Source organism: Melopsittacus undulatus, chromosome 4, assembly GCF_012275295.1.
Source record: "Melopsittacus undulatus isolate bMelUnd1 chromosome 4, bMelUnd1.mat.Z, whole genome shotgun sequence".
Classification (NCBI taxonomy): Eukaryota; Metazoa; Chordata; class Aves; order Psittaciformes; family Psittaculidae; genus Melopsittacus; species Melopsittacus undulatus.
Window position 1 is genome coordinate 51,168,129 of NC_047530.1, and position 13,454 is coordinate 51,181,582.

A 13,454-nucleotide genomic window follows, 5' to 3' on the forward strand; every position below is an offset into this window, starting at 1 on the left:
GTCTTTGAAAAGATAATTACTTTTGATGTCTGCATGGCCAGCTGTGACTTCCATCTGCTTTTCTCCATCACAGTGTGTCCAGTGCTGCTGAAGGTACGGGTGAGAAATCCATGTGGTGGTTTAAAATTCAGCATTTGCCTTGAAATGGGAACTTCAGGCAATATCAATGTGGTTGTAGAAGCATCATTTCTTTAGCCTCAATAATAGGAAGACAGAAACCTCAGTCCTTGTGTTTCAGTAACCAATTGTTAGTTAGCAGCTACTCACAGTCTTATTTAATCCTTGAGCGCTAATAGAGGAGTAGCAACATGATTGTTTAAAAATGCAGTCTTTAATTAGGAAACTTTTCTGAGGTTTATTAGTTAAGAAACAAGCGTACCTAATAGGTCATAAATAATGTATCTGTCAGACAACGTAAAAGTAAAAGCAATGCATAGGCCAAATACTACCTCTGGTTACATTGTGTAACCCAATGGGGAAGGTAAGTGTAAATGAGAACAAGGCTAAGTCTTATAATTGTAACTACATAAATTAATAGAGAGCTTTGACCACAAAAATGTAACTGAAACTGTCAAACTTCTGACTGTGCCAGATACCTCAGGGCTGAAGTTTACATCCACTGTAATGCATTGTTTAGGGAGAGGACTCAAAGGAAGAAACATACCTCTACCCTGAAAACCCCCATCTTGAACTGGGACAGCTGCCCAAAAGTGGTGTGCTGTATCACAGCATCTCTCCCTATCCGTCACATTTGTCCTCCTGTGGTTTTTATTGATGCTTTGCCCTTTTTCTTCCTTCCCTCAATGTCTCAGTCTTGAACCTAATAAGAGGTGGCATTGCCACCTTTGAAGTTGAAGCTAGTCCTCCCGGCTGTCAATACTGGCATTTTGTGCACAAGGCACCCATGGGTTTCATGCCAGTCCTGAGCTGCAAGCTCTTCCTCTGCCCGTTAGGATCCCTGAGGCCACAACCTTTGCTCATTTGACTCGGTACAGTGGTAGGAAAAAATCTGTGGTACTACTCCCTTGAAGGCTGACGCTGGCAAAGAAAGGAAATTCCTGGATTTGAATGCTTGTCTGTTTACTTATTTATTTACTTTCGTGTTCAACAGTGGGAAAATATTTTCATCTTCCTCCTTGTCAAACCGCTTTATTCATCACAGCGGGCACGAGAGTGCAAAACTGGACTGTAAGAATTTGTCCTCATCCTGGATCTCTCTTGAGCCTCAGAGAAATGCTGTGAGGCTGCGGGAAGACCTGCCAGGGATTTGCGAGGAAGAAACAGCCACCCTCATTCTCCAAGGCCACCACAACCTCCTCCCGTAGCCTTGGGATATGGGGAGCTCTGCTCCCCGCAATGCTGGTCTGCAACACATCATTGACAGGATTGACAGAGCTTGCCTTGCCTCGCCTAGTTGAATGGAGAGCATGCCCTGCCACTCCGCCTGCTCGCCTCGCCTTCTGCTTTATCCTGTCTGTGAACTCCTGACCTTGATTGCTCCCTCTCCTCGCCCATGCTCCCCTCCCTATTCCACACTCCAAGACGGTCTTGTGTTTCTTGGAATCCGGCAGCGCGAGGCCTTCTTGTTGATTGGTATAAACAATCTTAAAGGTCACATTTTCCCCCCCCTGCAGAGGGAGTTGGGGGGGTTGTGTGTCTAAAATAAAAGGCTTCTCTCAAATTAACAACCACAAGGATGTAAACATGGAAGCCAAAGGGAGCCGTTCACCAGCAGTGCAAGCTGTGCCAAAGAAGGCCCTCAGGGCTTTCTTAGGAAAGAAAATGTGGGCACAAGATGCAGCATGCTCTTGCAGCTGGCTGGGAGGGAGAGGTCAGGATGCCAGGGGATGGTGGCAATCATGCCCTGCATGAATGGTGACATCGGATTTGAGCAGCTGTGTTTGTGCCAGGGCTGGCCCTGGTCACCTTGCTAAGCTGGGGGGGAATGCAGAAGTCCTGTGGCTTGGAGCTGTGGGGGCAGGAGGCCTGGAGCTGTGAGACAGTGGATAGTGTTTCACTCAGCCAGGTGCTGGGTGCCATCCAGCTCCTAAAGCCAGTCAGCCGCCTTTGTGGGCTTCAGTGGGAATTGGGTCAGAGCCCTGACTGGGGAGAGGCTTGTGGAAAAAACAAGCAGAAAGCAAACGTAGGTGCTCAGTTGCCTGCTCAGAGCTCACGTATGCTTTCTGGCTGAATCACAGCCAGGTCTTCACGTGACTCACTTGGTTACATGAGGTCAAACATGGCATGGAATTGCAGTCTCAACCAGCTTGGCTGTGCCAGGGAAACCCTTCGTAGGTGCAGCCTGCCCTGGGATGAGAATCTCTTAACCAGTGTAGTTTATATAATCCAGGGAGAGAGTTTAAATGTAAAAGAGCAAGACCTCTTCTTACCTTCATAGTTTGCCTAGTGTTAGAAAGACACTGTAGGTTTAATTCTTCCTATACCAGCCTAGTTTGAGTCTTGTTAACATTGCTCTGCACTGTGCTGCCCATGAGCTGTTCCACCTGGTACACTGCAGGAGAGCAGAAGCCATTTGGGATGTGGCATGGCAGCTGCAGTGTCCTTGCCAAGGCTTCAGAAGTGAGCAAGCTGAAAAGCTATGTTTCAGAAACATGTCATCAGCAAACCCAGCAGAACGTTGTACCCCAGCAAGCTTCTCCAAATTAAAAATTTATGTAAAGTTTGGGGGAAGAATTTTCCTGAAGAGAAATCCATAGACATTGCTAAGTGTGTGGTGACTGCATTCTTCTCAAGAATTTGCTGAGCAGAAATTGTTGGAATTGAAGAGGACACTGGACGGAAGTATCAAATACGTCTGTTGAACTCTATTCCTCCTTGGGTGTCTATTGTGGCCAGTGCTAGAGACAAGATACTGATCTTTCGATCAGCCTTAGTAGGCCACTCTTCATTTATCTGCCTCAGCTTTCTGTGGCCTGAACCCCTCTCAGAGGGAGAGGCACAGCTCAATGCAGTGTTAGTGGGTACATTCATAACCCTGCTGCTTTGGCTGGTGTATGTAGGTGAACCAGGACAGATGTAATATCAGAATCTAAGCGATGAGAAAGTTTTACTAGCCATTTTCCTAAAGAAGTAAGCTTTATGTGAATGTATTCTGTGCATGAACCTGTGTTCCTGCTTGTCCCTGCATCTCCTTCTTTGGACTCTTTAGCTGGTTTCAACCTAACATGGGAAGGGGGTAGAGATCTCAATGCTAATCTAGTGTCTACAAATTTAAGAAAATTCAGAGCTGGCAAGGAGGCAAGTCCCATTAATGGATGCAAATTTCAGCATTTAATCAGGCAGGAAAAACCACACAGGGGGAAGATCTTATTAATAAAACCCAGCCAAAGGAAAATCTTCCTGGGCCCAGCAAATATGTTGGATACTGAAGTTCATTAGTTTTACTGCTATTTTTTCGTATTTGTGTTATTTCCCTGGACCTCTACTTCTCCAGGTTCAAGCCCTGAATGGAAGCAGAGTCTCAGAAACAGCAGGAAAACTACTTTCGTTTTTAAATTGTATTACAATAGATCTTAGATGCCCAAACAGAGATCAGGATCCCTTTGTTCTTGGGTACTTTCCATCTTGTACACAATAATAGACAATCCCTGGTTTGAAGTGCTTAAAAGCATCAAATGCAGGCTGAGGAGTGAAACTGGGTCACCAGCTCAGCTCACACATCAGGTTTGCATCCAGGCTCTGGGACTTCCAACTTGCTTTCTCCTGAGCAAGAGCCCTTGGGGCCACATGGTCCCAGCTGTCCTGGTAAGAACTGTCCAAAGGCTTGCTCAGATTGAAGCTGAGCTTATTAAGATGTTGGTAATACTCTCCTGCAGTTAATGCTTGAAAAATTAGATGCTGAGTATTTGCCTCCATGTCTAAACCAAAATCAACTGCCTACATCCCTCCACTTTCTTCACAGAACTTTTATTAGATGCCAAACAGTCCATTTCTATCTTCTGTGGGGTGGGAAAGGAAGGGAGGTAGATATGTTTGTGTTTCAAATGGTATGGGTATTTTAACTATTGTCTGCTTTGTTGGTCTGTTGCTAAAGGGCAACAAACACCATTCCTGTTCCCAAATGTTGAGTGTCTGGGAGATGAGATCACACTGTCTGAGGGTTATTTGCTGATACATCACCTTTGTTTAAATTCCTACCATATTATGTTTTCTAACCAAAAAAGTGCCTGAAAAAATTACTGGTGGCCCAGAGTGACTGTAAATGTTTAGTTTGTCTCAACACAAGTTTGAAAACTGGGGGAAAAACTCCTCAAATTTAAAGTTTTATTATGATTTCAGATGAAGACTTTGGGGAGGTTTGTTGAATACATAGTGAATGGTTAGAGAGGGAGGGCTCCAAAACAACTAAGAAAGAAATTACTTATTTAATTGCCTGGCCTTCAGTGCTACAGTGGACAATTCCAAACTATTCTTGCTGAAAACAGCAGTTTTATTTAAATTGAACACTTCAAGGAGAATTACATGTTTCATGAGCAATAAACTGTTGGAGGAGCTGAAATACTAACCCTGGTCACATAAGCACTTCTCAAAATTTGATATAGTTTTAGCCAAGAATTCTGAAGGGCTTTTAATGCTTTCTGAGGGAAGCGCTTGTAAGATGCTCCAAAGTGAGATCCATAGAACTATAATTTTCCATGAAAAAGAGAGAGGAATGGAGAAAAAAGGCCAAAGACTGCTTTTGTGAAGCACCAGTATCTTTTAAGAGATATACAGTGAGGAGGGCTGGTCTGGGATCTTCCTCCTAAAAGAGATTTAGACTCTGTAGAGGAAAGAAGGGGAAAACTTCTTGCCCAGATGATATGAACCATTGTGGGGATTTTGCAGTTATGTGAATCTTCAGTTTCAAGCAGTCAGGAGAGCTGATACTATCTGTGACACTTCTCGTCTCATCAAGCACTTTATTTTCTTCCTGTTGAAGATTTCCACAGGAAATCTCCAGCCAAATGGTAACATTAGGCGTGATTCTTCCTTCATTTCCACTGCACTAACAAGGTCAGAGTGGCAAAGGTAGACCTATTCTTGCTAAGAACTGAGGCTGTCTAGAACTGGCCCTTCTGCTGGAGTGGAGTGGGAAGCAGTTTGGAGAAGTCTGCATGAATATTTTCATTAGAGTTGTCACGCTCAGGGGGAAGTTTGGATCCACAGGATATGGAGGCAAAGCAGCCCACTTCCCCCATGGCAAAGCTTCTCTTTTTGTCAGAAAGCATCCCTCCCCTGCGTCCTGGCAGGACTTGGGTCATGCTCCAAATTCCATCCTGTCCCTCTGCTTCCTGCCCTTTCACCCATCACCAGAGTGATAAAATAACCATCCAAAGGCATTGCGGAACTGATTGCTCTGCTATACTTCTGGAAATTAAAAGTAATGTTGCAAAAGCTGTTTTTGTGGGAATTTCAAAGGGACCCTATTGATGAGAGCTGCCCTGCATCTCAAGAGTTGCAGTGTCTGAAATCTTTTATGCTCTGACAAAACCCCCAGCCTTAATGCTTAGATTTAGATTTTACATGGACTGCTGTTTAGCAACATGTGAAGTGGTCTGGCCTGTCATGTTTGCACCAACAAAAATGTCCCTCAAGGAATGGATCCTTCAGATTTGGGGTTTTGGATTGATAGGCTCAAGCTGAGAAGCTGGACTGCTGGCTTCACAGGAGCAGAGGAAACTACCCCTAGGAGCAGATCACCACCCAGATACAAAAGAAAATCCACCCAAATGTGGATTTTCTGACATTTTTGAAGCATCTGATCTTAGTCACTGTTGGAGGTAGGATATTGGATTAGAGAGAGTGGTTTTCTCCAGTTTGGTTGTTTTTCTGTTACTCTAAATCCATGGCTCCACAGATAGAGCTCTCAGTAGGAAAAGTTGGGTTCTGCAATATTTCACAGTGAGCTGTGGGACTGCTTTGATAAACCAAGCTGTGCTAGAAGTGTCATTGTAGCTGTGATTGTCTATGATCATAAGCAAAGAGAGGTTTATAGCAAGGTCAGCAGTATCAGTTGGTGCAACAAAAGACACTACCCTTGCCTTCAGACTTTGCCTTACTTAAGCTAAGGTACTCACTAGGGCAAGTTAAAAAAATAATTCCAAGCTGGAAGAAACAGCTTGGTGTACATGTTTCAGCTCATATAAAGAAAAACCTACTGTTAGAGATGCTGAATGCTGGGGAGGGAAGGAAACTGGCTATCCTGATGGGAAGGTCTGGTGATCTTCAGAGTAAGCATGCTGATTTGAAGAGCAAGTTTTAATCAGCAAAGGAGGAATGGAGTAATGTACAAAGGCATATTTGCTGGTTGCTTTCCCCACACTGACACCCTCCCCAGCCTAGCCCATGTTTTTTTTTCCTGGTGTGTCCTTAAGGTTATGCTTTAGACGCTGGTTTAGAAAGGAAACGAACAGGGGATCTCATGAGATGATAAAGGTGGTTGAAATGTCAAGAAGGGGTTTAGAAATGTGCTCGTGTTCTATTTCTGGTACCCTTAAGAGCAGGTTATGGAGAACCTTTTTCATTTTTTACTTCTTCCATGCTCTTGAGACAAGTGGCAGTGTCCCTGATTCCCTGAGGTGATAGATCCAGGTGTCTCATGGACATTGAAAGGCTCCTGGATTTATTCTGGTTTTTTTTAGACACTTGAGCACATTGAAGAACTTTCTCTTGAAGTTCATTATATCATCCTGGGCAACCTGCTCTAGGTGACTCTGCTTGAGCAGGACAGATTAGATGACCTCAAGAGGTCCTTTTCTACCTCAGCCATGGTGTGATTCAGCCTCTTGAAGTGTCATTCTAACTCTGCAATGGCTTAATCTGGATACTGAAAGCAGCATTTTCCCAACAATACGTCAGAATTACCTTGTATTAATCTCTTCTATGTTCTACTTAGCTTGTTTGTAACTTCTATGTTCTCTCACACTACACTTCAGTTGAGACCAACTTGTAGGTAGCAAATCAGGGTTAGGAGGTGATGTTCTGCAAACACAGCTGGCAGCCACCCCATCCAGGTCATTTCTTCAGAGCACCTCCTGCCCATTTCTCAGTGCCTCCCAGCCCCTTGCCATACTGTCTGTGGCCCTGGCTGGGCTCAGCATGCCAGAGGAGACAAAGCTTCCTCCCGCATAGCTTGGGCATAGCTCAGCTGCATTCTTCAATGACTGTTTTTCCCCAGTGACCTTACTCTACAGCTCTGGTGGTCAGTTGACTATTATGCTGCGAGCTTGCCCACATTCCTCCACCCACTCAGGCAAGCACTGCCCGCTGGGAAGGGGCAGTGAGGCAGGGAGGAATCTGGCTGTCTGGGGACTTATTCAAGGGAAACAGAAATTCCAGGCCTTTGGGACTGTTTTGCCCATCACTGCTGCAGCAACTGGGAGGTTGGAGCTGCTGCGTGAAGAGGGTCTGACCGCCGCGGTTGCCACACACCCTGCAGTGACAGGCATTCCCATAGCAAGCCAGGAGGCTCCCCTTGTTGCCACATTACTTGGTCCTTTTCTCACATTGAGAGGAAACCCCAAGGAAAACAGCATGAAGAAACCTTCACAGAGTGATTGCTGCTTGTCATGTTTGTGGGAGCCTTACAGTAACAGGTTTAGCTCCCCAGATCCCCTCTTTGAAGCCTGGGAAGGTGCTAAGCTAAGGATCTTTAAACACTGTAAATCATACAGCTTTCTGGGTTTGAGAGCCTTTTAATTTTGACCACTTAATGTACAACTTCTAAAATAGCAGTTTTATTTCTTTATATAAGTGCGAGAGAGGCTAGACATGAACTAGATAGGGAGTTGCAATGCAGATGATTGTTCAGCTCCGGAGCCAACTCAGATTTCAGTGGAGAAGGGTTTGTACAGTAAAAAGAGAGGTTAGAATCCTGCTATTTTATTATTGCCATGGTTAGATTAGAAATGTTACGGATTTGTGAAGAAATGACTAAGTAAGGAAAATTTATGATTCTCAAAGCTCACTTGCACATCCTGTGTATTTTCTGACATACTTCCACCAGCATAAATATTAACAGAGTAATACTGACATTTAGGGCCTGATCCAAGTCTTATTAAATTCAGTGGAAACACTCCCATTGTCTTCAGTGGAAGATGTATCACGGTCTTGAAAAGAAACAAAGGAAGAGAAAATACCAAGTGGGCTTCATGGGGCTAAATAATGTTGTTATCAAATCAGAACTCCTCAGCTTCCTGAGTCTGAGCATTTCACTCTGTGACCTTTAACGTTAAATTATTGCCAAAACAGGAAGACAAAATTAAGGCTTGATAAGGGTTGAGATGGTCACAGATTATACCAGCCTAACTGATGGAATGTGACAATTTCTTCAATGGAAATGACTTGGGCGTGAATTGTTCATCGGTCGTTTTGATTTATTCAGCCTTTCAGACCCATAGTTTGCAGTGGCAGGGATTACTAGAAACTCTGCAAAAGAAATTCTTTCTCCCACTTAGTTTATAACCTCTGCAGGTGCATGAAGAGTTACAGAGAGAGGATTAGCTATTGTGAAATGCCTCCATTTAATTCATGGAAGGGATAGCCCAGAATCAGCTCTGTGGATACCATGTGAGGGTCTATTGCAAAAGCTTTTTTGGCATGAAAATTTCTCTCTCCTTTTCTAGATCAAATCTTTTCCCCAAACCTTTCTGCACAGCAATCAGTTACAGCTGTGTTTTGCAAAGCCAGCTAGGGAATTTGGATGTCCAGTTCCCATAAAGTTTAATGTGAATTAGGTTTCCAAGCAGCCTTGAAAGTTCAGCTGAGTTAGGGCTGGAACCTCCTGGTTTTGATACAGTCCTGTACATGGAACCCCTGCATCTCTGGATTAAAACATAATAAAAAGAGAGAGCACAGGCATTGATGAAACACCTGAATCAGAGCTTGCAGCAACTGCAAAAGTCACACTTCATGTCAAAAGAAGCAAAGAGTAATTTTTCCAGCATTCTCCAGTAATCTTAGGAGCAGGCTTCCAAGAGACTCCCTCTTTGCACCCAGAGGTGCACAGGTCAGGTATTCAAAGGGCCCATTTAGGAAAACAAAAATGCTGCTCCTCAGTTCACTGACTTCTGAAAATCTGGCCAAGGGTGGAGTGATCACAAAAGACCCTGTACTCAGAAGTACCTGGCAAGCTGCAGGCCAGAACAAGCTCCATTTCCCTGGAGAGGCTGTCAGCAAATGTGTGAACTTTCTCAGCTGTGGCCACCAACAGAACTTCCAGTTCCTCCTCTTGTCAATTAGGAGGTTTGTGTCTAACCTGTGGATACAGGTAGCTGCAGGCAGCCTGTCATCTCTATTCCTAGAAGAAAACTATGCTGGGAGTAACAACTGGAAGAGCCAAATGAAACAGCTCAGGAATTGCAAGAGCAAAATCTGGACTTAGACTTTGGCTCCTCCACACGACAGTCTCCTAGCTACTAGTATCTACAGAGGTGATACCTTCACTGTGTTCAAATATGTCTGAAGAGAACAGAGTTGGAGAGAAGGAAAAGGAGAGAGAAAGCACTTTAGTGCAACTAACAGATCCAGAAGCCTCGTGGAAAGACGTGGTTATTTAAGCTGCAGACTTCTCAGAAAAAGACACTTTAGAAATATTTCCTGTAGCTACAGCAGGGGTCTACAGATCTTAGCCAACAATCTCGAGCCACATTGGTGAACAAATATACACTGAAAGAAAAAAAAGGACTTTGAGAAAGAGGGCCAAGGCAACTTAGATGACTAGCTTTCAAGTGCCAGGACTCAGTGGCCACAAGAGCAATAAACTGAAAAGATTTCCCTCTTAGTAAAAACAGAAGCAACTGCTTATGATGAGTCCTCCTTGGAGCCTCCAACATTGTAGAACTAAACCCGCAGTGACCTGAGTGAACATAAAGATTTTACAGGGCCACAAGGCATATGCGTGTTTGCAATGTTGCAATAGAAAGGAGAGTGCAATTGGAGTACTTGAACCAGTCTCCCCACATCTTATGTTTTGAAGCTGTGCTGCACGTTAGCCCACAAGGGACAGGAATGGTATGCTGCATTATTTGAGCTTTTGTCTTACCATTTGCAATATTTGTCTGCTTGGCCTTTCACTGTTCTGCATCTCTAGCACCTTAGCTCTGGAGAGTTCATGGGATTCCTCAGCTGCTGAAATTCGCAGGTACTGAAGGAAATGGTGTTGGGTACTCTGGGGTGGCTTTCTACCCAGGCATGACCTGAGTAAAGGTTTCTATGCTGCTGGTTGATCAGATGTAAGTACGCCAGAAATAGGAGAAGTTCTTGGTCTCCCATTCTAGATGTTCTTGATGACACCAAGCTCAGTGGTGTTGATACTCTGGAAGGAATGAATGCCATCCAGAGGGAACCTTAACAGGTTAAAGAGGTGGGCCCCCATGAACCTTGTCAAGGTTCAACAAGGTCAAGTGTAAGATTCTCAATCTGGGTAGGAACAATCCCAAGTACAAATACAGGTTTGGTCATGAGTGGATTCAGAGAAGCTCTTTGGGGTATTGGTGGATGAAAAACTGAATATAATCTGGCAGTGTGCACTTGTAGCTGAGAAAACCTATAGTATCCTGGGCTGCATCAAAAGAAATGTGGCCAGAAGGTAGAGGGAGGTGATTTCCCTTTCTATTCTGCTCTTGGGAGACCCCACCTGGAGTAGCTGTGTTCACCTCTGGGACCCCCAACATAAGAAAGACATGGACCCACTTGAGTGGGTCCAGAAGAGGGCCATGAAGGTGATCAGGGGGCTGTAGAACCTCCTGTATGAGGAGAGGCTGAGAGAGCTGGGGTTGTTCAGCCTGGAGAACAAAAGATAAAGCTCCAGGGAGACATAGCATCCTTCCAGCACTTAAAGGAGGCCTACAAGAAAGATGGGGAGCAATTCTTTATCAGAAAGTGTTATGAGGGGTAACAACTTTAAACTGAAAGAAGGCAGATTTAGATTAGACATTAAGAAGTTCTTCCCTTTGAGGCTGGTGAGGCACTGGTACAGGTTCCCCAGAGAAACTATGGCTGCTCCAGCCATGGCAGTGTTCAAGGTCAGGCTGGATGGGGCTTTGAGCAACCTGTTCTAGTTGAATGTGTCTCTGCAGGTGGGTTGGAATTAGATGATCTTTATAGTCCTTTCCAACCCAAACCATTCTGTGATTCTGATGGTGTCATACAAATAATAATGATACTTGCATGCTGTAGGTGAAATTCTACCTTTGTTACTCATGTTACCAAATATTGACTTACCCTTTAGCTACAAAATAATGTCTTTTTGTCACTTGCATTTTTATTTTTTTTCAAAAAAAAACTTTTTCAGAAAGGTATTTTATAAGGTGCTGCTTGATGTGATCTGGACATTGTCAGATGGGCGTAGGTGCTTGTAAGCCTTAACCTACTGCAAGGAAAAAGATCAGTGTGGCTTAGATAGATGCTTGTGCACTGTAGATGCAGTGCTTGGTGGCTCTTTTTTCAGCTTTACTCAGCTAGGAAAACTCCTTTAATCCTTAGAAAGCTAGAATGGAAAAAAGAAGTGTATTGGTCTGACTGAAAGGTGCTTACTCTGTGAAAGCCAAGCGCAGCACTGCCCAGTGCAGAGATGAGCTGTGGCTTCGTTTGCCATGCAGCCCTTTTCCTCCACATGTAATAAAAGTTCCTTCTCCCCACCCCCCTTTGCATTGTTTCCTCTGTTCTCTTTTTTTTTTTCCTCTTCCCGTCAAATATTTAAGCAGAGATTTCCTTTCTGGTGGTGTGCCAAGCGGCATTCCAGCTCTGCCCCCTTCAAAAATAAAAAGGCTGACCCCCATTTCCATAACAAAGGAAGAGACAGGTAGCCTTTGTTTATGTTCCAGAGCATGACTGTTTTTCTTAGGTTCACACCAAAAGAAGAGAAATGATGCTGTTATTCAAAGGAGGAATTAGTCAGTGACCCCAGCAAATGCAGTAGCAACAGAGTGAAATGGGTGGTATGAGCCGAATGCTTTTTGGTGATGAACCTTTGGCTTCAGCCAATTTCTTCTCTTATCCTCTTCCTCTCCCTTCTTTCCCCACAAGATTTCCCTTTTTTCTTGTGTTTGAGGCACGTCAAACCCTGGAATAGCCCTCACAGGCATTAGTCACCAGTGATTAAAATAGCCACTAAGCAAGCAAGAGCCTGCAATGATTTGTGCTAAATTGGGTGTATCTCTGTTTGTAGCAAGGGTTGCTAATTTGCAAACCTCCCTTGTTATTATCGTTGTTTTTATTAATAGCGCCAAGGGCCTCCAGCTGACATTAAAGTCTCATTTCATCCATTTCTGTACAAAAGCAGGGAAGGGAAAAGTTTATCATCTAGATGGTCACTGTAAAAATCAGGAGAAATGAAGGGCTCTTTGGTCCATATAGCTGAAGCAAAGGGGTCACATCAGTGAGCATCCAGGAAGGGTAAAGAGCAGACCTGAAGAATGGGTTCAGGTCCCCCAGCTCTGAGCAGGTTCTCAGTCGGGAGACTGCTCATCACCTCCCTTCTGACAGCAGGGGACTCAGTGGCCTCATGCAGGCAGGGCTGCTACCAAGATGGGTGCTGTGCTGGGGGTGAAGGTGGGAAGAGCAGATCGTGCAAGCTGAGAAGAAATCAAAAACACCAAACCAAAAGACCACACTGCTGGGGTTTTGTGATAATAAACTCATCTGAAAGGGTGAAAATTACAGAAACTGTAATTGCAGGTGTGTACTTGCCTTTCCTCACCTGTAAGATGGAGACACTAGTGTGACCTCACAGGGACCACATGTGGTTTAAGCATCCAGCTTTATGCATATACATGGTCTTGGACCACTACCAGTGACCTGAATGAAAAGTCTGTTCATTAATAAGTATGACTAATGTAATCTAGTGGCTGAATCTATTAGTGAAATCCATCAGGTTTCCTTTTAGTCACTATATTAGTGGTTAAGGTTTTCATTTCTAACACCTAGAAAAGCTGTAAGGATTTGCCCCATGTTTACCCCTTAACTCCAATAGCAAAAAAACCCAAAACCCTGTGGTTTTATTGCTCAAAGTCTTGGGTTCTCTCCCTGTTGATGGCTCATGCATAATACATGTCTTTGCTTCAGAACAGAAACTGGAAATGTTGTAAGAACAACTTAGGTCAGGCTGCGAGTATATCAGAGGGGTTTTTCCCTCTGTGTATCTGCTTCCAGCTGAGAGGAAGTAACAAAGAATGTGTTTAAAATCAATGGAATTAGTTGAACTTCTTTGACTCGTAATAAAGATTTGGATTTTTTTTTGAGATTTTAAGTGAAGTGTTGGCTCTGATTTTGTTTTGTCTATAGTAGTTAACATATTTCTAACTGTATAACAAACTACAAGGTCTGAACAGGATAGCTAGAGGTCTGTGTTGCTCTGCAGTTAGCATCACTCCTGCTGCTCACACTGACAGTAATAGTGGTGGATTTACAGAGAGGGCACATTTTAAGTATTGGCTGTTAATTTGTGTCTTAAT